Here is a 27,883-nt window from a genome sequence, read left to right as displayed (position 1 = left end):
ATGAAGTTCAATTATGGGCCATACTGGTTTAAAAATAAATATACATTGCATTAGACCAGTAAAACCAATGGGGAGTTTGATACATTTTTAATAGTAAATATATCTACTTAATACCTAACTTGTATGTACCCCCCATTCCCAGGTTGGTTTCAATGAATCTAGTAGAATTACCTGTCCTTTAGCTCATATGTAGCATCTTGGAAAGACTTTGGCTTTAGTTTCTCAAAACTTGTCAGATTAGGTCATTTTTAACCTCACTAGAAGTGGAGTACAAGGCAGAATGTATACAATCCTATAAAAATGTTGCCCATACAATAGTAGGTGTGACTTGAAACAAGTTAGTCATCCTTCCTGTGATGCTGTCTTCCACCCTTCCTAACTTTACTTTTTCTTCTCTTTCGCCTTTCATCTTTCTCTTCTTTTTTCCCCCTTTTTGCCAATGGCATCCTTTTTGCATGCCGCACTGCTTGCATCCAGAGGTGCTTGACCTCTACTCTTCTCTGCAAAATAAACCACCATATTTGTGTAGGTGACCTTTGTTTTCCTAGGAACAATAAACTAGATATAGGTACAAGACTTAAAATGTTCCTATTGTGGCTCAGTTTATCAAGTGTGATGTCAACAGACAGACCAACTCTATCTTGGACAGCAGTGGCTACCTACTTACCTACCTATAACTTCCTAGACAACAATGACCACATACAGGAGTGTAAGGGATACTTGTTTCTTCTTGTAAATACATTTAAGAGTGTCTTAATACTGTGGTTAAAGCTGACTATTAGTTACTTCAGGACTCAATTAACCATTGAGAGTTTTTCTCCTAGGGCACAAAATAAATGCTAATTACACTGCCATCAAGTCAAAAGGAAGAGGACGAGGGAGAAAAAGTAAAGAGAAAAGAGAAAGGAACTGAAAAGGAAAGGTCCTGAAAAGGTGGGGTGAGGGGAAGTTCAGAGGTTCTCAGAGTAACAGACTGAACTGCTCAAACTGATCTGAGTTGGGGAATTTCAGGTCATTTTCGATGAAAGACAACCATGGGAGAGGAAAAAGAAATAAAACAACCCCCACACCTCCCCTAAAAATCCCTGGCACCTTAAAATTAAAAAAGAAGGAAGACACTGGTTAAAAAGAAAAGTTTATTACCAAGAAAAAATCTTGGTACATGAACACACTCACACTTGTTCCACGAATTCTGAAAAATGTTTCCTAGCTGTACTGCTGCCTTTATGCTGAAAAACGGACTTAAATTGTACATTACATAACAGTGCCCTGACGGTTCGGTCACAGAGCTTCTGTACTGCTCCACTGAATGCAACACAACAGGCATATGCACAGCTTCAAGAGGACGACACAACTGTGCTTGAAAGGGTGTCACCCAGAACTGCCAAAAACCAGGAACTAAGGAGGAGCAGTGAGAAGACTGAAGAGAGACAGTAAGGCCTCTTAAATTTACTGCTATGCCTTCTGAATAGATACAGGGCATAAAAGATGCCAAGAACAGATTCAGCAGTTTAAAAAAATGTTTCACAGATTATCTGGATAACCTTCTGATGGTACTTATATAATACATACCTTGGGGTTAATTAAAAAAAGAGCTTTTAGAGCTCTGTTTTTGCTTAGAAGCAGCTCTAGAAACAGTTGTTTCTCACTCCATTTATCTCCAACAGCTTTACAGGAGCTGCAGTGGAAGTTCCCAAGAAACTGGACCTCTATTAAAGGCCCTCCACACAGATTTTTTTTTTAATCAAGTAAACATTTGGTTAATACAGGAATAACCATGTGCCTTTACTAGTCATGATATAAATCCCTAGTCTAAATAAGCTTGCGTATTCTGCCAGCTGTAATCATTGCAGAAACTTAACACAGCTTTTGGACAGATAACAGATCAGAAATCTAATCTGTCATCCCCACACCAAATGAAACATATTAATTGACCTTCCCTCAAGCTCAGACTGTCTTGGCCATAGATTTAGATACTAGATCATCTTGAGCAGCAATAAAACAATATGGAAAGACACTGTGGAATACACAGTAGACAAGATATTATGAACAATTAAAAGGGATTATACACTTCTACAGAAATACATGCATTAGTGTGAGAAAGCTGCTGAAGAGGCGGGGGAATTACTTAACATATTTACCAAAAAACCCCAGTAGTTGGAGAATACTTTATACAGGTCAGAAATTTACAAAGATTTAATACTTATATATTAAAAGAGTAAAAATAAGAATCTGATCTTTATAAACTATTCTGTGGGTTTTCAGGTTTGTTTGATCATTTTTTCTTCAACAAAGGAGCCTGACAGCATTTCAGGGCTCTGTTGTTAGCACTGTTTAGCTGGAATGACTTGACCAGCTTTCTGAGCTTTGACACTTAGGAAAAAACCCACAACCAAAACATTATAGGGCATTTAAACAGTGTTGGAAGGATCTTCTGGATGTTATTTTTGATGGGAAAAGTAGAGGTAAAGAGTACACTAGCAAGTTCTTGCAGTCCCTGCTCTCTGGAAAAGTCTTTTTTAACTGATGGACTGGAAGTGGTCTATCCACCACTAAAGTCTATCTACCAAACCAGTGTGTAGTGTGTAGCTGCTATACTTCACAGTATATTCAGGACTGTTTTTCTACATCTCCTTCAAAATACTTTCAAAAACATATTAAGTCTGCTGACAGAGATGGTTCCAGTGTGTAGCATCTAGGTCACCATTTCAAGTGTCCCCAGGCTGACAGAAGGCCAAAACTATCAATCTGTTACTCTGTGATATGATAATGACCATTCGCACTTCACAGATACAACATGTCTAAACTGGGCCTGTCCTTTCTATCTCCTTCCATTCCTTCTATCGCCTTTCTGTATGCTTTTCTGTCTTTCTGCTCCCTTAGGTGTTCAATTTCTTTCTAGTCCCTGCATTGTGTATCATTCTCTTCTACTCCCTGTCATTCCCATCTATTCAGAACTATTCCTCATAATTTCTTTCTATTCCTAGCTATTCCTTACTATACCCCCTTCTATTCTGCATCTATTCCCTGCAATTTCCTATTATTCCATCTGTTCCCCATCATTTCTACTCCCTAATTTCCCCCATCATTCCCATCTATTCCCAGTATATTCCCTATCATTCTCTATTTCCCATTATTTCCTTCTCTTCCCACGTATTCTCCACCATTGCCTTCCATCTGTAGCAAGAATGTGCACATGGGCTGTATAGTTATCATTAGCCAGTGAACTTTTAACTGTGTTATTTTGGTGCATCCCTTGCAGCCAAGGACGCCCCTGTTTTGCATAACTGGTCACCAGATGGTCTGGCAGGGTTCATATGCTTGGAGATGGTGTCCAAGAGAAGCTGCTCCAACAAAACAGTTCAAACAGTCCATCATAACATTTTTTAAGAACAAAAGCTTTCCATTAATTTTAAATAATCATTTTCTTCAATGTCAGTTTTCTTTTTTCTTTTTTCTTTTTCTTTTTTTTTTTTTTTTGTTCATGTAAACAAAAGTGAGGAACTAGAACTCCAGAAAACAGGAAGAGTTTTGAAGAGGAAGATATGGATGGCAGCTGTTAACAGTCACAATTCAGCAGTGAAGACTCAACACCTCACTCACCCAAGCTCTAACTACTGAGTTGCTCAGATGTTCAAAAGCAAAAGGGAAGGACAATGCCATTTAAGCAGTAAGTGCTTCTGCCAGGCTCTATCTTTAGAAGCTCAGTCTTTCATTTTGGTTTCAAGAAAATAAATAGCATGACTTGAAATACACACATCAAGGATTCTTTCATCTGTCAGTAGTTCCAGAATGGATTAACCATTGAAAACAATTTGACTAAGGAACACCTTGTGAGCAAAGACATTTTCACTGGAAGGTATGTATATATTGATTTCATTAGTCAAACAAGCTCAAATGCCTCATTGGTCTAGGAGTTTTATCAGATATCTGATCCTTTCATATTTTAGGAAAATTCCTAATCTTTTCTCAAGTCAAATCTTTTAACATAAATAAGCAATATATTGCCATTAAAGTGGTAAAATCTCTGCTGTTTGTGGGTTGGGCTATAATTTATCAGATCTGACCTGTGCCCTTCAGCTTTATTTGCTGCTTCTGCAGCATCTATCAAGGCACATTCTGCTCCGAACATGTTTTTTTATTATCACTTCATTATTCTTCTCTATCACTTTGAGGATGATGCAAAAATTAAGCTGAGTGGAGTAGCTGCTACTTTGTCTCCATTCCAGTGTCCTGCTTTGACTGGCCCATGATGGTTGCTTAGAGAAGTCAGCATGCCTGTCAGGGTGCAGGACAGTCAGCAACACACTGTGTGCTTAAAGACAGAGTCTGACCGAACTCAAGCTGGTTGGTTACCCTTCTGTGGCATGCACCGTGCCGTTTTCCCAGAAGCCTCTACCATTCCCCCAGATCATTTTTATTGTTTTCTAGTGGTTCCGATTCACAGTCTTCAGGACTTCCCTTTCTAAGTCTGTTCCCATTTCCATCCCAAACATATGAAAAAATAGTAGTAAAAACAGAGTGTTCTGTATACACGTGTTGCAGTTCTCATACATCAAATGCTGTAAAAGCAGAAGTGTGTAAGTGGGTGAAAGGTAGCTTCCAGAAAAGAGTGAAACTCAAAAGCTTTAATTATATGCAGGAGTGTAACAAAACTTTATGAAAGGAACAGGAAGAAGAAAAAGCACTTGATTAAGGTGCAAGGGAAATCTCCCGTTATTAAGAACAGTTTCATTTATTCCCATATAATCTGGGAAGTACACCACTGATATCTTATCTTGGGAAAACCGCTAGAAGATGTTTAGAACCCATACTGATAAGCATGTATGCTTCATATAAATCATCTCCAGTTGGACAGGCCTCACTCCCTTCACAGGTTTTACAAGTACCCAGATTTAAAAGACCCATCCTGGACCGACTTTTTAGTGGCTGGACAGCCACTAAAAGACAGATCAGCCTCAGAATGGCAGCAGTTCCTTATTTATCTTCACATTTCAGATTCCTCATTGTGGCTCATATGCGAGCATCTCATATGGTGACAGCACTTTAATTTCTTGTATAAATCCACTATGCCAGTCTTCTACTGCTGTGTAGTGTGTGCATGTGTATAACGTGTATAATGTCCTTTTTTTTGTCAATGACAAATGCTGCAGTTTACCTGAACCACAGTAGGGTGGTATCAATGATTCAATGCACAAAGGTCAGAAATCTCATAGATTTCTATTCTAATATGCAGATAGAGGTAAAGTTTGTACTGAAAGCCCCGTTCCTCCTAGCTTGTTAGATGTATTGAGGTTCTTCAGCTTGGAAAGTTGTATATTTATGATTTCAGTAATGAACATTAGTCTTCAGGAGCATCTTCCTTTTGTTCTGTGCTCACCTGAAAGATTCTTCTCTCTTGAAACTGACTGTAATGACACATTAGTAGCTCTCTTAAAGCTGATGGTTTTACAGACACAGCTATTCAAGGGAATAACTGAATTTTTTTTGTTTAAATTGTAACCAAAACACATTTTACTGAGCCATTACAAGGAAGACATTCCAGCTCAGTAAAACATGCACAAACAACTGTACACACATACTAGTGACTGTCAGACCTACCCAGCAATCCCGAACACTCATGCCTATGCCGCTCCTTCCAGGATTTCCTTCTGCAAGCTTCACTGCAAGTGAAGATTTCATGGCAATGAATGCAAGATGTCAGCTGAACACCAACAGAACGTCCGCACTGATAGCAGTATTTAAAAAACGGTGTCCTAGAACAAAGGCAGTTATAAAAAAAAAGCACAATATTGTTTGTTTGAAGTTTTTTCTTAGTCTGACAACGTTTGTTCATCACAGTAAAATTATATCAAAATGGCTCACAATATAGAAATATAAATGTCGTAATATTCACGGATAAAGAAACAGGAGACCCTGCAGCTTATCCTAGGAGTATTTGGGGACCGGGCTGCACACCAGCCCCTAGAAAAGTCAAACGTCCTAGTGAGGAACACTCCCAAGCCTTTACCAAATCAACATCTGCATCCTAGTGCATGGTGTGCTTCAGTTTGCTCGTAACAACCGAGTCTGGAGGTATTCACTTTCAAACTGGCAGGCAGGGCAGACAATATGCGGCCAGAAATAAAGCCAAGCAGGCAGACTTAAAAAACTGACAGAACCTACTGGAATATTGCAGAGGCAAACAGGGCTACAGCCAGGTCCCTGCAACACAGCAAAGCTGGAAGAAGCAGCAAAGAGTGCTTAGGCAAAGATTTTCAGTGGGACTGGGAAGTAGAATGTTACTAAGTGCAAATTGGCCTATGTACCTATATCCTTTTCAGAGCATTTAAGAATCCCTTACAGCACCGATTTCCCTAATGTGGTCTGAGCCAAATTGTTCTGCACTTATGAAATTTGACCACAACATAAAGCCAAAGGTGATTTCATGCAATAGATTCATTCATGTGTTAGTATAATTTTAAAGAGCTAAGAGGCATCAGAGGCAACACTGGATGCATTACACTTAACACCAAATCAGATTTTGTAGCATTCTAGTCATGTGACATGGATTCCATTAAATGCCTTGCTAAGGGAGGTAGCAGGCAATGACCCAGACAACTCCTGTCAGTATCCAGTCAAAGCACAGCCACAGTCCAACAGAGGTCTTTACAAAAACAATTCATCCAACTTGAATTGGAAACTGCAGCAACTTTTCTGCAGAGTCCCCAGAAGAGAAAAAGACCAAGGATCAGTTCCCTGAGAGTAACAAATGTTCTATGAGAGGATAGCTACAGTGTGGGCACAGTGGTAGTCAGCAGAGGATAAGCCACAGCTAAATAGGAACAATGATATCAAGGAACTCCAGTTACTGTACAGATAAGCTGGTAAATTGTTCCCATCCTTCCATGGAGCCAAGAACAGAGGGTGGCAAACAAGGAGCTTGGGTAGAATCAGGCCTTTGCAGGGAAAGAGTTTCAGGAGAGAGTGGCAGGATCCCTGAAATAATAAGTTGTCTACCAGTTGCTGTCTCCTTTGGCTGTAAATGTAAAGGCCTGTCCAATTACAAATCATAACCTTGCATATTTGCCTAGGGCTGTATGTTGAGAACATGATACAAGTCTTGCACTTGGAAGTTTATGGGAAATTCCCATTCTTGGGCTATAGTGACCAGACAGGCAGCTGTTGAAACTAATTGAGAAAACAAAACTTGCACAATTCTGGCAAAGGAAATGGCTAGCAATTTTCACTGAGATCTCATCTCTGCCTGCAAGTCATCCCTAACATCTATTTGTAAAACGTTTGTGTGCTGCTTTAACCTTCCAGATTTCATTTTAGTTCTTGGTTTACATTCTTCCGGCTATTTCTGCATCTTATGCTACTGTTGATCCATTTTGGTTCAGCAGAAATACTACCTCACAACTTATGCCCGCGAAAAGTGCCTCAGTTCCTGACCATGATTCAAATTCTCACTTGATTCAAATACTGAGACAAAGTTCAGGATGATGAGAGTGCCTTGCTCAGAAGAAACTGATGACAGAGTACAGTATCCTTGAGCCAACTATTTCCTCCGTAACTCAAACCGCTGAGAATGCTACAATTCCAAGACTAATGTTCAAACTCTAGAAGTCTTTCCTGATTTAGAGACCAGAAATGCAAGCCACAAAACTTGTCTGTGTCCATTTCTTAGTATTTGTAAGCTACCCTAAGCCACTGATGTCATGAATTAGCTTAAGATACCAGGCCACACTGCTTATCACGAGAAGACTGAATATTATGCAGACTCTCCTGGCAGAGTCTGAAGCTGAAAAGGAATGATGTGATCAGAACAGAGGAAGAAGCTGTCTGTAGCTGACAAGACTGGACACACTAAAGAGGAAACAATTAGAAAAGAAAAAACATGGTAGGGTGACATTAAGCCTGGTGAGGAAAAAACAGGACATAATATTTTTGGCTAAGAACAGTCAACACTTGCATGCAGTGTCTTCCACCTACCTCACTTCTTTCGCATGATGGCTCCCCGATTTCTTCTTTGAAGCAGATGTACGAATATTTGAATCCACTACACCAACATAAAGAAGGGGGGAAAAAAAATCAGCATTCCTACTTAGGATCTGAGAATTAGAATACTAGTCACAAGACACCTTTCCTTAAAACTCTGCTTAGCCACAGGACAGTTGTTGATCAACTGGGCAAACATAATCAATATGATGATGTGTATCAGACACACTAAAACAACATCCTTCTTGAAAGTAAGATTATGAAAAATGTGAGACATAATAGTTCTAGGTAACATTGCCTTCTACTCCTCATTTGGATATTTTTCACAGTGAATATATGAAACATTTTTCAGATTATAGTGGTATTGGGAGATCTAGAGTCTAAGCCTGGCTTCACCACGTATTTGAGCACTACTCAGGAAGTCATTCAAATGACCTTAATTTACATATTTATTGTCACCACTCTAGGAGTAGAAGAGCATTAATACAGTGGGAATCCCAGGAAAGGACCTGGGAGCAAGTTACCACGGGGAATGGACATATGCTAGCTGTCCACAGTCACCATTGAATGCACATTGCTACCTGCACCAAATACAAAGCAATTCAAAGGTCCATCTGTGAAAGAGGAACAAGCTCACTCAATTACTCCATAACACGTGGTAACAGATCTTGTATAGGAATTCACGAGGAAGCAGTGCATAGGCACTAAGCCTATATTCAAAATTTCCTTCACAGTGACTTGTTCATTCTCTTTAACGTTTGTAGAACCCCTACATCTCCTCACTGCTTATGTAGGACTGGTTTTGAGAAAGAGCTATCCTTTCAGACAACAATACTGGAACTAATAACAGTAAATTTCCTCTCCACACCAGGCAGTGCCACCCTTAAGCTTGAACTAACATTTCTTGGATCTTCGCAGCTCTTCCTGATTCCATTCTTTCTCTTTCAGGATGACACGCTCACGGAGCTTCCCAGTAATGTGTTCCATCAGTGATTGGCGTTTTTGAAAAATCTCCCGCTCAGATGCTGTCAGTACATCGTATGGTGTGTGAGCAATTCTCCTATCCTGCAACACACCAGGAGTTAATACGCTAATGTATGGGAGAACAAATCTAACAAGTAAGTGTTTCAAGTCAAACCAGTCTAAAAGCACAGTATCATCCCTGCTTAATCCTGGCACAGGAGATGTCCATATTAAACAGTCTAGTTGTTCCGATTATCTGTTCAGTGAGTGCTCAACAAGTTAACTAAAACAATTTTTCTTCAAGGGAGAAGCTGCCGTCATTTTGCAGGGCTCTCCTCCTCTCCCAGCACTTCTGGCAACACAGGAAAGCTTCCTGAAAATGGAAAGACTGCTAGAGGGCACTGTTTGGCCACTATTAAGTTTCTCTGTTTCCCACACTGCTCCCTATTAGTGCCAGCAAGGAGCATATTAAACCCAAGATGCAAAAGCCTAAGGCAGACCAGAGCAAGACAGGAAAGAAGTAAGATACCTGGAGTATGCTGACCAAGGCTGGCCAGTGATTACAACTGCTAATTGTTTAAATTGCATTTCCTATTTGAGGATCAGTTGCGATTGCAAGCCAAAGAATAACAATTTTACTATCTACACGGAACACTGCAGCGGGATGCAGAAAACCACATTAGCTCCAAGTAGGCTGCTCTGCCAGTGAGATGCAGTGATGGATCCCACAGTCACAGGACTGTAGTAGCAATGAGCTGTACCCCACCTTAGGAATGGAGGTACCATGTTGCACTTTCTCAAGTAGCTTGAATGTGGCTGCTCTACTGCAAGGTGCCCAAGACTCACCATTACTTTTGTTCTTTTCAGAACATCTACTGTTTATGTCCCAGAGGCAAGCAATCTGCAGTATAACTTGGCTTTCCTTCCCATCCCTGCAGTTTCCTAGTTTAATATATTAAGTAATTCTCTATCTATTTTTTGCATTATTCAACAAATGATTCTCTCAAGAACCAAACCACTTAATCTCTGACGCTGCTAAGAAACAAAGATTCTTTGTCATGTAAACTTTCTTATTCACAATAAAGCTACCAAAAAAAATTACTTATATGACCCAAAGGCAGATTCATTTCTAATTAGAAACTGTTACAGCATCGCAGACCATTTCAAAATTTTTTTTAAACAAATACATCCCCCGCCCTCCCCCCCCCAAAAAAAAAAACTGGGCAGAAAATTCTTAGTTATACTTCATAGGAAGATTCTTTTTATAAGGGGTTAAATAATGATTAAGGATGACTTTAATAAGTGGTTAACCCTTTATTTTGAAGTTTGACTGATCAGTAATTTATTATCATAGCTTATAACATACCTAAATTTATTATCTATTATACATATATATATCTCATAACAGCTTTTCCTGTTTTGATTGTAGCCTCATGGAAACGCACGTTACTTCCGTTTTTAATGGCTGGATGTAGAATTACAGCTAACTCTTTACAAACCAATTATGAACAGAATCTTACTATAAAATGTGACAACAAGGATTGCCTTCACAGGCAAAACTACTAGAGGTATTCAGTCTTCGGGTGGTTATAAGTTTGGCAGCAAATGAAATGAGTCTCAAGACAAATGAAGGGAAAAGTAAATTTTCAGTGAAAGCTTCTGAAGAAGGCCCTAGACAAATCCTAAGGACACAAAAGGCTGTTTGTTCTGATGAATGCAAAGAACACGGTATCTTCAGTTACGGGAACTGAAGTCATACCTGAAAATATTCAAAATAGGCATAGTCGACAGCTGTTCCCACTGCTTTTTGCTGTCCTTCCCTAAGAGTAACTGGTGCAAGGATATCCGCGCCAGCTTCAAGCAGCTTATCAACCTGAAAAAAGAAAGCAAAACATTTGACATCCAGCTTTCTAACTATACTGTGTCCATGCCACAGTTAGAGACAGGGCTGAATATCAGAGCTTAACCTCGATTTGTGTGGCTACTCTGTGTACCAAATTGTGCATTTCTTCTGCCACTGGAGAGCCGTTGATGGACTGTTAAATCTACATGTGTTTTGTAAATAAAACCTCCTTGGAGGCATTTGCTATTTGTTTCCGGATATCTCACAACCTAATCTTGCAGCAACAGATGAAGCACGGACAACTAGTGACGCGGGGTAGAACAGAACCCGGCTGGAGAAATCACCTCCTCTCCTAGTGCTCCTCAACTGCAGTTTTCCTCCCCTCCATTCTCAATGAGGTCAGCTCTGTGCTTTATGGGACGAGGGAAAAATGTCCAGTTTTCACAAGGCCAAATGCTTCCATTGAGCTCATCATAGGTGAGAAAGTGCACTTTATCAACTACTTTATATAGCACAATCAAATGCAATGCATCTTTCTTCATGTGGATGCCAGCTGTGTTTACAAACAAGGTAACAGTCAGATCTGACAGGGCCATGGGCAACCCCCCATCTGCTTTAAATGCAGTGTTTCCTCTTCTACACAAGGAGGTTGCCATCACCTTCACTCAAACATGAAAACGAATTTCCTTACAAAACCTCTATTCCTTAGGAGACAAACAAATAGCATTGGGAAGAGACACAAATGAATTGTTCTGCAAAAAAAAAAAAAAAAAAAAAAATCAGCTTGCCCATTAAAGAGAAATGGAACTCAACACACCTGATAAAAATTACTGCTTTTCCTGAAGTTAAAAACAACAAAAAAACCCCCACATTTCTCTCACCAAAGCAATCCTCTGTGCTTTTGTTCTCTTCTGTTCATATGTGGTACTGACAGCTGTACAGAGGGCACTTCTTACTGCTCTGCTTAATGGCAGATTTGGATCAGCCCCATGTTTGAGGAGTTCGACCACTGCCTGCAAATGCAACAGATAATTGCTGGAGATGCATTTTGACAGTTCCACAGCAGAAAAGCGATACCCCAGCCAGACCAAGATGCTATAGGGTAGGTTTCATAAAATATACTAAAACCACCTATGTTTTACCATAAAGATAAGGATTAGAGAGGTTGAACATTTATGGTCTATTAGATCATCACTCCATTGAATGTTAGCCTCTGAGAGGGGCAGGAGAAGCAGTAGAATGTGTTGGATATGGGACTTTCCATTCCGTGGGAAGTCCTGAAATTTCATCTTTTCTGTACAAACAAATCAAAGATGCAGTAAACTCTTTTTTTCCCAGAAAAATACCTAAATTGTCTTTTAAAAGAAACAAAGATAACATAAGGAAAAATGTTCTGGTTCAAACATTTGATACAGAATCTATTTTCTACTGTATTTGGCTGCATCCATTTCTACTGTATCTACTTCTGCAGTCCATCCTGTAGCTCCCTATTATATTGTATCCAGATGATTGATAACTTTCTACTGAAATAAATATAACTAGAAAGTAACAATACACAGTAGATCTTTTCCATTATGATCTACCATTAATCCTAACACACAGTATAAAACTTGCAGTGACAGAACGAGAGGTAAAATTTTGATTTCATCAGTAACACTGAAAGTGGCTTCCCCTCGCTTTGTTCACATCTGCATTTCCAAGACAATGCCTGACTGAATTATTAGCGTGCTTTTACACAGGAGAAAGTAACCCGAGAAACAGAAATTAGACCCAAACCCTGCCCCTATCAGCTTATTACCTGAACCACTAGGCTACACAGTCACGCTTGCTCCCTTCCAATTGTTCTTCCCCTGGCCTTGTGCTGGCTGGTTGCCTGCACAACGGCTGAGCTTAGTGGGCAGCCTGGGTGCAACTCTTACCCCCTCACTCTCCTCCCTTGTTTTCCACAAAGAAGATGAACCAGGAGCCTGGAGCTGTATTCCAAGAGGAGCAGAGCACTGCAGACACACCACTTTGTCACCATTACCTGTTTTGCTGGTACACTTTCTCTCGCAGCATGCTGGCTGCTGTGGACCCACTCTTAAGGGCCTTGTCTGAGCAGAAGGCAGGCCATTCCCTGCTCAGGGAAGGTAGGTGCTGACTTCACATATTGCACTCTACTGTGTGAGCTGTAAGCCTCCTCTGTGGAGTGCTGAGCCCCGTAATGCCCAGATCCTTTCCAAGTGTGATCACTGATCTTTTCCTAGAAAAGCATACTCCTTACCCTCAAAGAGCTACATTTTTTTTCTTATATCCAGAAGCAAAGTGTTTTAACATTTGGCTGGGATGATTTGAGTGGGGAGGTAGCCTGTAAGAGAACTGCATGTTCTTGTGATTCATAAAAATGGATACTCTTCTCTGAATGCTATACCCTTCTGAATCTTACCAAATATTTCTAGCTATCACTGTCATACTACAGGGCTCCTCTAGTTCAGCTCATGCAACATCCACAGGTTTGAAAGAAAAGCAAATTTAGTACTTTCACTGGGAATGAATTATGGCAAACATAACTAGTTACCCAAGTCTGCCTGTCATCAGAGAAGGCAGAGACAAATGGAGGAGTACAACACGTGTAAAGAGGAACTCAAAGATGCTCACCAAATCATTCCCACTGGCGATTGCTAAGGAAAGTGGTGAATGGCCACTCCACAGTGTGTTTGGATTTGCCTTATGCATTAAAAGGAGGCGGATAACATCTCTGGCATGCTGTGTAGGCAGGTGCAGAAAAAGGTGGAATTAGATCATAATAATGTGAACTTTTAAATATAATATATATGTAACAATAATGAACAAAATGAGCAGCATAAAACACGTCCAAGCCTTTCACCTAAGCTATGATCCTATAGCAAAAATATACCTCCATTTTCTCATGGCTAAGAACCCCAAGCATGGTAGTGTTATGCATAAACCTCTCCATCAGATTACCAAATCTCATTAACCCTGCTGCCAAAGGGTATACGTAAGCTTGCCTCTGAAGAAGTACATCTCCTCTCTCAAAAACCTCTCCTTCCTCCAAGTGCACACCTCGTAAATCTGCTAGAAGAATGTTACTACGGTAAAAACCCAAATGCTCAAAGGTTAGCACATGAGAAAACTCAGACTGTCCAGCTTCAAATTGGCCTCGTGAATAGTAAAACTTAATGGCCAAGTCACTAATGGAAACTTAAGCAGAGGAATTTCCTGTGTTAAACAGAATTCTAAAGACTTAAGAAATATTTTTTTCTCAAGTGCTAATGGGTTTTTAATCCGTACAACACTAATAATTCACAAGGTAAGGAGTTTATCCTGGGAATTCAATCAGCTCCTTATAGAGGGATGAAAAGTATTCATTCCCCAGATATGTCATTTGGGGAGTTTAGCTTATAAGTACTCTCTATGAGCAGAACCTCGGATGCCATGCTCTTACCTCACAGTTATCCTCTCTTTCGCATGCAATATGCAATGCACTCCTTCCACCTTCTTCTGGAACAGGACCAAAATAGGAGGAGAAGTACCCTTTTGGTGGTCCTGCTTCATTCTTCAGGTGCACAGTGACACCACGGGACAACTGGGTTTCTCTGGTTTGAGGCAGAGGAACCTAAGTGAAATTATGTGAACATTTGTAACATAGCTCAGAGACATACAGAAGAAAATAAACTGCTTGGTCACCCATTGCTCTGGATGTCAATCATGGACGAGACTTGTTCAGCCTCACCAAAACAATGGCCACCCTTTTTCTACTTCCTTCTTTACATTCAGATTCCATCTGCCTAAATCATCTTCAGCACTGCACATTAAGAAATTTGATTCCACTGGAGGAATCCAGGGAAGGAAAATTTTACAGACAGAATTTAATAACTTTTACTGGGCCAAATGATACAGTGAGGGGTGGGAAGAAAGAAGCAAGCTATCAGGCAAAAAGGGTCTTCACTCAAGTTCATTCACATGTCATTCATTTAAGGTGCATGAATATAGGCTTACCAGACCAATATAAAAAAATAAAAAATGGTATGTCAGAAAGTAATATAGCCTGCACTGCATCTGGGCATTTTATAACTGCATACTGTTTGCAAATAGGTACCAAGTCATCCTGATTGCTACTAAAGGAGAAAGTACTGCAATACAAACTGAAGAAGCTATCTAAACCTCCCTGGACTGCAAACAGACATTCACCTTAGCCACTGTCTTGACAAGACAAATCTTATCTTTCCTGTTACACAAGCCAACTCATTTTTCAAGTGACTAGGACCTGATGGGATGTCAGGGAGCCCATCAATGTCATTGCAAGGTCACTCAATTATCTTTGAAATGTCATGGCAACCAGGTGAGGTTCCTGAGGACTGGAAGAAAGCAAATGTCACTCCTATATTCGGGAAGGGCAAGAAGGAGGATCTGCAGAATTACAAGTACGTCAGCCTCATTTCAATCCCTGGGAAGGTGATGAAGCACATCCTCTGAGAAGCCATTTCCAAAAATACTAAGGAAAAGAAAGTGAATGGGAGTCGTCAGCTTGGATTTACAAAGGGGAAATCGAGCCTGAACAACTTGATAGCCTTCTACAAGGAGATGACCAGTTTGGTGAAAGATGGGAGAGCAGTGGATGTCATTTACCTTGATGTCAGTAAGGCTGTCAAAACTTTTTCCCACAACGTCTGCATAGACAAGCTCCTAAAGTATGGCTTACATAAATGGACAGTGAGGACTGAAAACTAGCTGAACTACCGGATTCAAAGGGTTATGATCAGTGGCATGAAGTTCAGCCGAGGGCCAGTCACCAGTGGTGCACCTACAGGGGTCAATACAAGGACAATACTGGTTAAGTTGTTTACTACTGTTTACTAATTGACCTGGATGAAGGGATAGAGTGCACCCTCAGCAAGTTTGCTGATGATCCCAAACTGGGAGGAGTGGCTGATACACCAGAGGGCTGCACTGCCATTCAGAGGGACCTCGAGAGACTGGACAGATGGGCAGAGGGGAACCTCATGAAGTTCAACAAAGGGAAGTGCAGAGTCCTGCCCTTGGGAAGGAATAACCCCAGGCACCAGTATATGCTGGGGGCTGACCTACTGGAAAGTAGCTCTGCAGAAAAGGACCTGGGGGTCCTGGTGGACAAGCTGAACATGACCAGTAACGTGCCTTTGCAGCAAAGCAGGCCAACAGCATCGTGGGCAGCATTAGAAAGAGCATTGCCAGCAGGCCAATGGAGGTGATCCTTCCCCTCTGTTCAGCCCAGGTCAGACCACATCTGTGTGTCTAGTTCTGGACTCCCCTGGAGCAAGTCCAGCAAAGGACCACAAAGAGGATTAAGGAACTGGAGCATCTCTCGTGCAAGGAGAGGCTGAGAGATCTGGGATTGTTTAGCCTTGAGAAGAGAAGGCTCGGGGGATCTTATCAATGTGTATAAATACCTGATGGGAGGGAGTAAACAAGCTGGAGCCTTACTCTTCTCAGTGGCACCCAGTGGCAGGACAAGAAGCAATGGGCAGGAATTGAAAGACAGGAAATTCCACTTGAACATAATAAAAATCTTTTTTCCCTGTGAGGGTGATCAAACACGGGAAGAGGTTGCCCAGAGAGGCCATGGAGTCTCCATTCCTGGAGATATTCAAAGCCCAACTGGACAAGGTCCTGAGCAACTTGCTCTCATTGACCCTCCTTTGAGCTGGGGTTTTGGACCAGACGATCTTCAGAGGTCCCTTCCAAACTCTCAACTGTTTGGTAATTCTGTGAAATGATTTAAGTACTATAACGTAAAGTAATTCCTCAGGTAACAAATGCCAAAAAGAGCACTTTTCGCTGGTATAACTCCATCACAAGTAGACAATTATCATAAAAAATGGCAACCCTAACCAAAAAGTTCTGTACTACCAAAAAAGTTTACTGCAGAGCTATCTTTCTGTAACTCTGGGGGCACAGTGAATGCTGCAGGAATCCAGCAGAAAGAGTCTGTGTTCAAGGAAAACAAAACAAAACAAAAACAAGTAGGCAGGCTCCATGGAGATGAAACAAGCAGGTCCCATCATGTGTCTGTTTCTGACAGTGGTCCTATGTTCACTGCTCTCATTATACCTTCAGGCATTTATACTAGACTGCCCACAAGAGACTTTTAACCTCTGCCTTAAACGAGGCATGATAGCAAAAATGTTCTGGGGCATCAAAACACATGGATGTGTTTACTGTAACCCAATAATACAGACCTCCAGTGGCTTTTTTTTTTTTTTTTTTTTTTAAGGACCATAGTTATTCCAATAGGATGCAAAAATTTCACGGAAATCAAGCAGGCAGGAAGCTCAACTCCCTGCTTATGTATTGTGCAGCCTTCAAGAGCTGCAAGAAGCTGAGCTCACAAAGCAACATACCTGGTCTGGACCATATACCTCATTTCCATCTTCTGCCCTTGCATCAAGATCTGGTGCAGAATGCAGGAGGTACTGTGTTATCTGGACTCCTTCCTCCCCAGGAATAGATACAGCTATGTGGAGAGGGGTTAAACCCCCAAACTGAAAAAAGAAACATAGCATTAAGACTCCTGTTTATCGCAACTTAAAACAGTACCAAATATTTTCAACAGAATAATCCCAGCTTCTTCTTCCCACATACTGTGTCTCACTTTCAGCCACCATGAACCTACAAACTGAGTTACGGGACAGTGGAAAGCTCAAGGTACCAGATACACAACGTACCAAAATCACAACAGCTGTTACCAACTTGAGGAGCAGCTTCACAAGCATTCCCCAGTCATGCATGGGCTTGGCAACAAGAAAACATAATGAGGAAGGAAAACTCAGGGAATAAGGAGCTTTGAGTTCTTTCTATAAAATAGTTCTTTGAACAGGATAATCACTTTAAACAGCTTTTTGTCCGTTCTAAACCTGGTTCTTACTTGCAGATTTTACAGCAGGACACAGAAGCTGCTGCACTCATCTAGAATCCTACATCATTATCAATTATAATGCAATAAAACCTTGGATGGAAGCCGCACATCAGTCCTGGCTCCCCTTTCTAAGAGGAGTTTCACTGCTTCTGCATCTGCAGCTTTAACGGCAAGGAAGAGAAGGGGTGCTGGTATCCAGCATGCATTGGGATCTGCACCTCGGTGAAGCAGCAGCTGGATTGTTGCCCATCTCTTCTGCTGTCTAAAGTTGACATGGAAAATACCAGAATCACTCATTAGCATCTTGCAAAAAACCTCTAAATGATGGTGAACTAAGATGACTCCCAGGTGCAGACATTAAAAATGGCATTTGGCAGAGACAAGACTTCATTCTTTAGAGCAGTGTCACAACAACTGCCGTGCTCCACCCAGGCAACAATATTATTACCTGAAGAGGACATCTCACCCCTCCAAACTAAAAAGGCAGCACTTAAAAGCAGTTCCTTCGGGTTGCATGGGAATGGATAGGCAAAGTAAGGTTCCCTGCATCTCCACTGTTCACTCATGTGTCACTTCTAAACGTTTAGTGTGAGACTTGTTTAATGACAGAAACAGACTGACTCCTCCTTCCTGTCATCTAAGACTGTTTGGAAGGTTCTTTCCTCTATCGTACTTCATTCATCCATCCCAAGAAAACAGAGATACTTTTTCTGTGTTTCCCTTAACCAAAGCTGGAACAAGAGCTATGCTGGACTAGGACAGTGTATTTCAGCAGGCTGATGATTCCATCTGTATTTCCATGGAGGCAAAATACACATGCACACCCCTAAAAAAGAAACCTAACACCATCAAAAAAAGCAAACAGTCCTTGGATATCACCCAGAAACTCTACCACATAGTGATCTGGGCAGAGGCTCCTCTTTTCTCACATGGCATTAACTCATTTTTACTCACAAGCCCTACATTCAGTGCATCTTTATATTCCAATGAAAAACATGCAACGCACACACAATATTCATGAGAGAAGCAAGGGAGGTGGCAAGATGTGCCACAAAAGCCAAATGCAAGGGATGAAGGGCAAGAAGGCCAACAGGGAATTTTCATTGTGGGAATTCTAAGACGTCAAAGTGACCTACGCTGGCATAAAACCCAAGACAAAAATTTCATCATCTTTGGGGACTGCTCTGGAGGCAAAACAAAAGGCAAGATGTGGCCCTTTGGGGGATCCATAAAAGCAAGACAAAAAGACTACATTTCAGGCCACGCGGCTAAACAGACACCTGTAGAAAACAACCAGCACGGTCAAATGTAGTCAAAACTTCAAAGAGTAAGCTGAATATATTCTTATCTTTCCTCATATCCACACTACACTGCAGGTGTGCATAGCAGACTGTGACAAGCTGCAAAGTATGCAATCAGGAAAGCTTGTCTTGTTCAAGCATGAGGTCCTTAGCTTGAACTACACTTTCCAGCTTCACTCTTCACACTCTGCCAACCTGAATTATAACAGAGCATATAAACGAGTGGCTTCTACTGATATGAACACGAGATTTCTATAGTTAAGCAAACAAAAATATACTGACATCTGACTAGCTTTTCCTGCAATAGCTGCACCCTTCTGTGAAATATGTGAAATACTAATTGTTGCCTTCTATGTTCAAAGAGACTTAGGAGACTCTGTCTCCCATTCATAGGGCATAAGTGAGACTTACTCTGAGATTACGCCTTCAGACACATTAGCTGTTTCTGATGGTTCTGATTGTTCGTTCTGCTTGAAGATTAAAAAAATAAAAGAAAGTAGTTACAAAAATGAAAAACCACTTTCAATGGGTGAGTCAGCATATTCAGTCATCAGAACAATAATACAAGTAATAACAGTAATACAAGAGCATGTAATAATAATGGAATTCAGTTAACAACAGATAGGGAAATCATTTAGAAGTAATTTGTAACTGTTTTTTTTTAAATAAACCAAATAACTGAACATTTTCTTGCTCAATTTCCTTTGTGAGTAAAACATGCTTACAAGACTCTTACAGATTTTCAACCTGCATTATTTTGCACGAGAATGTAGAACTAGGACCTCCAAGACCACTGTTTCCAAATCTTCTGGATTTGTATTCAACTCAGAGGAAAAGAGAAAGCAAAGCACATTTTCCTTTCTGAATCTTAGAGACCGTGACAGAAACAAATCCTGTTTATTCCTAATTTCCTTTTCTCACTCCAAAATGAGAAGTAATAGTTTCACACTGATTTTCTGTGAATCTCTGAGCATCTGCTTTATATACATCTCTCTCTCTCTCTTTCTTTCCTTCCCACAGAAGTCTTGCAACTTTGGTAACGGGCCACCACTTAAACATACTCTTGGAACTTGAACAGGTATTTTACAGCAACCAAAAACTATTCTGTAGTTCATTTCCAACAAGTTTCTTGAGGGCATTTAGACCTGTGTAGCCTCTTCTGAAAGCCTCAGCAACATCCTTACATTTCTACCACACAGTCCCTACCTGCCTAGGCCCCTCTTTGATTCCTTCTATCTTCTCAGACTGTTTGGAGATTCCTGACCCTCTGCTTCACCCTTGTTATCATCTCCTTCCCCACTGCATGGTTTGTACTCTTACAAAATATGTATCATGCTCCTCCACAGGACAATTTAAAGCAGGTACTTCTCTTTTTGGCAGGAGGAAGCCTAGGGTCATGAGTCTTCCTTTGTAAACACTCCCTAAGGGTCAAGAAACTCCTCTGACAGTTGAATTGCTTCTTGCTTGACACTTCAACCATGCCAGCAGGACTCTGTGCTATCAGAACCACCTAAATCCTCTTGTCCTGCTGGGATGCTTTCGTAATTCCCACCAGTTGCCCGCTGCATCTTCACTGTCTTAAATACCTAGCAGACGTGGCCTCACATCTGTGCTATTAATACAGTGCCCTATTTCAACTGCAGAGTAAGCTTGTTTCTGCACTGGAGCTTGGTCATTTGAAGTAGGACTTAGTAGTGAGAGCAGAGAATACTCTGCATCCTCAGAGTGCAAGATGCACAAAAGTTCTGGCTTTTTCCTAGGGAGTCAACACAGTAAAGTAATTCCGAAAAGTAAACTTACAGCTTGAGACGAGAATATATCATGATTCTGATTAGATTAGATTCTGATTAGATTAGATTCTGATTTAGATTAGAAATAAACCAACCTTGCAGCTGTGCAAGTTCCTCTCAGCAATATTACCCTTAAAAGATTCTGCTGGATAATACAGAATAAAGCACATGGAGAGAGCAGATAATCCTTCATCACTACACTTATTCACATCAGCTCCACTATCGAGAAGAAGATTGACAATATCGTTGTGGGAATTAACCTGTAGAGGAGAAAATGCTTCAGGATGTTATTTTATTTTGTAAACATCTGTACTTGCACATACACTCACGCACTTGCAGATTTCTACATGGAAAGAATAGGCAGCACAGTTTGAAAGTAGTGAGAGCCAACACTGTTGAACTAATTCAGGTTTATATTTGCCACACAATAAAAACGCGATACTGAACCATGTCTTACGGGGTTCAGAATGTGTACCTTGGAGCATCCTCAAGTATATCCCTGACCTTCCTCTCTTTTTTATAACAATTTCTACCAGATTTCACAGGAACTCAGTGAGGATTCACACACAGAAAGAGGCTAAAAGTGATTGAGATGACTGTAGGGGAAATATAGCGCCCTAAATTATTATCTAAATTTTGCTGGACTTTACAATGAATGCCAGCTATTCAGGTAGCTGAAAAGGGCACAAAGAAAAGGGGAGGTCATCCTCCCCTACAGCAAGTCATGCATGCACAGTTTCTAACCACCACCCCTTGCCAGCAAAAACAAAATAACCCTGTCTGAATGTGATTACGACTGGACAAGAAAAAAACAGTAATAAGGACAGGGTCATACCCAAGAACGCAGATCTAGTCCACTGCATAATCACAAACGGAAAACAAACTTGACAGCTAAAATAATCTCTAATGTTTACTGAAGTGCTTCTTTTTGTAGATTATTATTTACTGTGGGGTTTGGCATGATACCATTCATTACAGATATTCCTCATGCCACACCTGCTCTTTTGTTGTTTACTGAACATTCCCTTCACACTTACTATGTAATGGAACAAGAGAAAAATCTAATCCAGGCTACTACACCAGGAATTTCTCATCATATGGTAAAGAGTCATTCTCAGAGTCTTACAGCGGCAGCAGCAAGTGCTGTGTATCCATGTTTGTCTGCTACGTCCGGATGAGCAAGCTCATCCCTCAGAATCGTATAGACCCCATCAAAGTCTCCTTTTGCCGCTTTCTGAATTAACTGCTCTGAGGCAAGTTCTTTGGGGCCTGGAGGCCCATAAGTACTGCGGACTCCACTGAGAATGAAGTTGACGTCTGAAGTAAACTCTGCTTCACAGAACCTAGCAAAGGAGAAAAAAGCACTGATGCATTTAAGCAGCTAGGTACTCTTAGGCCGCTAATGCAATTAAAGAAAAAACACATCAAGAGCAAAACATGCTGCTGGGTAAGATGCAAAAATATGAACAGCTATCATTTTAAGAACTATTTCAGATAGTATAAGTTTGCTTAAATTACAGGCAGAAAGGCAAACTAGTCTAGGGGCTGCTGGCAGCAGCACACAGATTTTGGCTACAGAAGAGTCCATAAATATCCAGCCATCCAACACCTATAAAATTAGAAAGCAAAATCTAACTGCCAAGTGTTTCTACAAACAGAATATTTAGCATGCACATTCATATCTGTTTAGTATTTGATTTATATAACCAGCTTTAGCTATGGCTATAAAATACACACATGTGGCACGTGTTCCCAGCAACAAAGCAAACCAAAACATACTCTGCCTGCCCAAAGAACATCTCCATGTACAAGTATCAAGCTACACATAAACCTAAGGCTCAGTGGGCAGTTACAAGTAGCTGCAGACTTGCTGCAGCATGTTTTCTATAGCCTTGAAGTAGAATAAGAGTTAAGACAACCACAGAAAGGTACCATTGGTATCATAAATTGTTTGTTTCATTTAAAAAATTCCTCATTGGCAACCTGTCATCTCAAGACTATAAAAAAAACTTTTGGAGAGCAGCTGCAATCATGCAACTTATATTTGAAAATAATAGATATGATTTATAAAAATCCATACATAAAAAACAAATGATCAACAGCTACCTGTGCTTATAAACATGCATCTGCATTCTGACCAGTAAGGGGGTTACATTTGCAACAGGCCAAGGTTCTTCCTCAGGCAGCTTGGAGGTATTCTGAAAATATGAAGCATCACACTCTTTCAGAAAGGTGCAAGTCAAAGTAAGATGATCTGTGTTATGGGAATAGGCAAAAACTCCTTCAGGCAAAATATTCTTGTCATCAAAGGGGAGACGTTTATAGCTACGGAGAAATGGGTCCCCCTCAACAGAAATATACTTCCTTTGAGAACTGGCATCAACATATCTGAAGTGTTCTGGATGATCCGAGACAGAAAAATAACCAGGTACTTCAGTACATAGTTTAATTAGATGATTCCTCAGCCACAAGCCAACATCCTGACAGCCATCTGGATAGCTCTCAATTCCCGGTCCAAATCGCTCATCAGATTTGTACAGCCCCTTAAGAAACGAGTAAGCTCGTTAGTATCAATCAGAGATCAAACAAGTTATACAATTAAAGTCTGGTTTCTATCTCAACTGTTCTGCCTGCATCTTATTGGTCCATTTCTTATTGGCAGAGTAATAACTGCTGAAGCCATTCTGTACTACAAAGCCTTCACAGTCAGTTTGATTCATTTAATGACAAACACATTAACTTTTCCAGTACAAGAACAGTGGAAGGCCCTAAATTTAACTACATTGGGATGTTATGTTTAGATGAAATTTCACGTAGATTTTAGCCTGAGCAGGATTCTGATTCAAGGCATATTCACACAAGGCTATCACAACCTCAAAACAGCTATTTGGAACACAAATTAACTGCTTCACTCATTGAACTGTTTAGCTATGGAGATAAAGAACCAGGAAAAAGCACTATGACTGGCAAGAATAAAATTTCAAGTTTGATTATAACCTGAGGGTGTTCTATTTTTCCCTTAGTTTCAGATTATACATGATCTATTCAAATTAAAGTTCTCCGAAATCCATAATTAGTGCCACATTATCAACATTCAGCAAGAATGTTATGTTCTTGTTGGCCAACTTAATGCAAAGGCTGTATGTTGTTTTGTTATATCTTTTGGATTATCTGATGAAGCACTGTTTCCTGTTGCAGAGATACCCATGTATCAGTATGAGGGGAGGGCTGCCCTACGCTGGGCACTTTTCAGATACACCTTCTTCTTCTTTGAAAACAAAGAATTATAAACTCTTAGAAAACAAGTTTTCTAGCTTCTACTAGTAGCAGCAGGCCTGGAAATGATACAAAAGAGACAACTAGCTATCTCGATACTCCAGAATGCTCTTTGTCTCCACAGTCTCTTCAAATGCAGTATTTTTCAGTTTCATATTGCTGGCTTCTTAATATGCCTGTTGAGAGTACTGACTAGCTAATGAGTTCTTCATCTAGCAAGGGGAGTAAATACCGAAGACTTCTACATTAGAAACTGGAAAAAGACACTCTTCCAGGCACCAGATTTTCAGTTCTAGACAGGCAGTATCACATTATCTCCTTCAATATTTCCCTAAGCAAAAGTTGTGTACAGTAGAAGTTGAGTAGTTCAAGAGAGCAATCTAGCTTACTGGAGACTGAAGCATGACACTTTTGCTCTAAACAACCCAAACACTAATGGAGCTGCCTGGAAAAAAAAACCACTCAAATTTTCCTGTACTCATGCTGACTTTGAAAGGCAGGGAAATCATGGTAACAGCACAACATTTTTCCAGTTACCTGAAATTTTCTGCCGTCCTTCCATTCCCAAGTCCCATAGCCTTCTATGTGGCTGAGATAAAATGCTCCAATGAATTTGGAACCATCAGGCCAGTAGCATATCCCTTTCCCATGGCGATGGTCCATGTACAACTGTCCCGTGTATCTCTGTAATCCACCACAAAGAGAAGGGACAGTAAGAATGATACCGTTCAGAGGACAGAAATGAATTTTTAATTGCCTCCTTAATGTAACAGAGCAGCACTAACATGGTGCAGGAAACTGAGGATGAAACTGTTATACAGTTAAGAAAGACTAGGCAAAATCTCAACTTCACTGTAGTCACTGTCTTCAAAACTCCACCAAGATTTTACCAGTTGCCACAGCAGCTCTTCCATCATGTAGCAATCATGATGGAAGATCATACTATTTTAGCAGTGTTTATATCATTGATATGTTGCCAAATGATGCAGGCTAAACCAAGACCTATCAGTGTTCAACACCTCTCACAAAGACCTGTATCCCAATACACATTTGGTTGGGAAATTTTGCATCCGACAAAACAGGGCATTCAGCATAGCCATGAAAACACATATTTTGCTAAAAAACAAGCAGCCGAATACATAAAACCCAGTAAAACCAAACAAAAAACACCTAGCTAACATGCTTATAAATCAATTTTTTCATTACAGAAGGAAAGAACCTCCACACATAGAGAATATTCCTACTTCCAAATGACAAAACTCTGCTTGGAGAAAGAGCTATCACTCAAATAAATGCCCAACCCCTACCTTCTGATGAATTTTACTCACCCTCAACCTAACAACCCATACTCTTAAAGTACAATAAAATGCAGTCTGCAGTGAGTAGTCAACATAATTTTGTATTAAATACAATTATATTTATTTAAAATATAATTAATAATATATAATAAATAAAATACAATTAACAATATACTATAAATAAAATATAACTAAAGATGTATAATAAATAAAATAATTATAATATTTAAATAAAACGATATATGTTTATTGCTGATCTCATGTGTCTTCAGCCCTGCCATAAGGTCTTTAATTTCCAGCTGCAGGTGAAGTCCCTGGAGATTATACCTTTGTGCACTACTTGCTAAAAAGATAAATTCGATTGCTACTCTAAAACTGGCACTTCTGACCCTCAGTAGAAAGTTCTGAAAAAACATCGTATCGTACGTAAACATAGTGCTGAACTGTATCAAGGTGACAGACGCTAAGTCAAAAGCTTGTCCATAATCCCTTTTCTCTTCAGTGAAGAAATCCTTAACTATCAGCCCACTCATCTGATGGATTTTGATTGAAATTTGATCAATCGTGATTGATTGTAGCCACAAACACTTTAAGGTATCCATTATTTTTAAGCAAAAAGACAGACATTTGGGGGACGTTTTATAGAAATTAATCAAAATTTTGTAATTGAAAAAAATTCCCATTTAAATCAAAACCTCAATTCCTTAAATGCTTTATTAAAGGCATTTATGTGTCTTCAGTGTTATTTCTCTTCAAATTAAATCACCTAAATATCCTAATCAATCATATAGCTTGTCTTTAATAAAAGCATAACTGAAGGGATAGGATGAACCCTATGGAGAACAAAGTAGCCCTGGTATTCTGTAGCATAAACTATGACTATTCTTAGTTTGAATAAACTATGACTATTCTTAGTTTGAAAGAAAAAAGGTGAAAAGTGCTAAGTAACTTCCCTAAGGCCTCATCAGAGGATGGTGCCGTGGAGACTTTCATTTCTAGGTCACCAATGCAAATTCAGCCCAATCAACAAAACCTGAAAACTACTACCCTCTATCAAGTGAGTTGCCACAATAATCATCACCGAAGACAGGCAGCTGCTGCTACTGCTTCTGCCTGATGCGTGTTAGGACTTTTGCTTAGAACGCGCAGTTTGCCCCCAAAAGACAACAGTGAGGAGCAATGCCGAGGTCTTTATATTGCCAGAATTAAGGCTGTGTTTCTCTGCTAGACTGATTCTTGGGAGCATTGATAGGCAAATGGAGTTCCAGAGGAAGAGAAAAAGAGCTAATTTTAAATTTTCTATCTGCGCAATGGTATAACTCATAAGCGGAAAAAGAGATGTCCCACCGTGCAGACAACCGATCCCTAACGGATGATTTCGAGTTACGTTGCCGTGGCAGCTTTCCCTGACAATCAAAACGGCAGCTCAGTACTCACAGGTGGCGCAGAAGAGAAGAACCTCACAAGGGAACCGGAAACATTAGTCACTCCTCATGGTATTTTCACCATACAGGAAGATGCACTCACACTTCAGAGGTTAAACTTTGTACCAAAAGCTCACGGCAGCATCCCCTCCTCCCCTGCCGGCCTCCCGCTCTCCCCACTGGGGTCTGAGGCCACGTTCAGCCATCGACAGCGACCCAGGACTCGGCAACGGCATCACGGCAGCCATCTGCTTACCCTGAGCGTGAGGGCAGACCAAGTCCTTCGAAGCAGGGGGCAAAAGCACGTTATCTGGGAACTTGTGTCCCGATTTGCATTTTAGCAGCAAATATATTATTAACCTGAACACAGAGCAACAGAATGCCCCCAAAGGGCAGCAAGGGCCAGCGCGCTGGCCGAGCAGGTGCTCGGATGTTGCAGGGGAGCTGGGAAAGCGCTCGCTTTACTAAGAAATAAGGCGAAACCGCCTAGTTTGCCCCAAAACCAGAGGCGAGAGGAGAGATGCAAGCCTAGGAAAAACCTGCATTTCAGAGACCCATCTCCTTGCCAAATGGACCGGTGGGGAACACGAAGGCAGAAAGCCCTGCACGGCGCGCTCCCACCGCCTGGCCCGGCTCCCCGGCCCGGCCCAGGCCGGGGGGCGGCGGCGGGGGGCCCCGCTTGCAGCCGGTTGCGCCAGGCAGGGCGCTCCCCGACGGCGGCTCCCCGCGGCCCGCGCACCTCGCCGCCCCCAGGCCCGCTGCCGTCGCCGGGCGCTGCCGCCTCCTCTGCGCCGCCCTCGGCCGCCGCCTGACTGGAAACTCGCTCGGCACCGGCCTCCATGGCGGCGGCCCCCGCCGACGGCTCCGCAGCGGCCGCGCTCCGCCTCGGCGGCGCCCGCGTTGCCGTGGAGACGGTAGCGGGGCGAGGGAGGCGGGGCCGCCGCCGGGCCCCGGCAGCGCCTCCGCAGCGGCCCGGAGGCCCCGGAGCGTCTGCAGCGAAGGCCTGAGGAGGAAAGGCCCGGAGAGTCCTCGCTTCGTGCAGCCTGGGGTGCCTTCTCCTCGCTTACAGTCTGCAGGGGGCCGAAGCTGCTCCGCAGGAGCCGGGGCGCGGCG

The 27,883-nt window shown here is 41.3% G+C and overlaps 1 pseudogene; it reads right to left on the bottom strand.

The window, feature by feature from the left end:
* Positions 1 to 27,883, bottom strand: LOC135330358 (ankyrin repeat and MYND domain-containing protein 1-like; annotated as a pseudogene).

This window comes from Dromaius novaehollandiae, chromosome 20 (assembly GCF_036370855.1).
Source record: "Dromaius novaehollandiae isolate bDroNov1 chromosome 20, bDroNov1.hap1, whole genome shotgun sequence".
Lineage (NCBI taxonomy): Eukaryota > Metazoa > Chordata > Aves > Casuariiformes > Dromaiidae > Dromaius > Dromaius novaehollandiae.
Note: the sequence above shows the minus strand (reverse complement) of the source record. Positions and strands in the feature narration are given on the sequence as shown.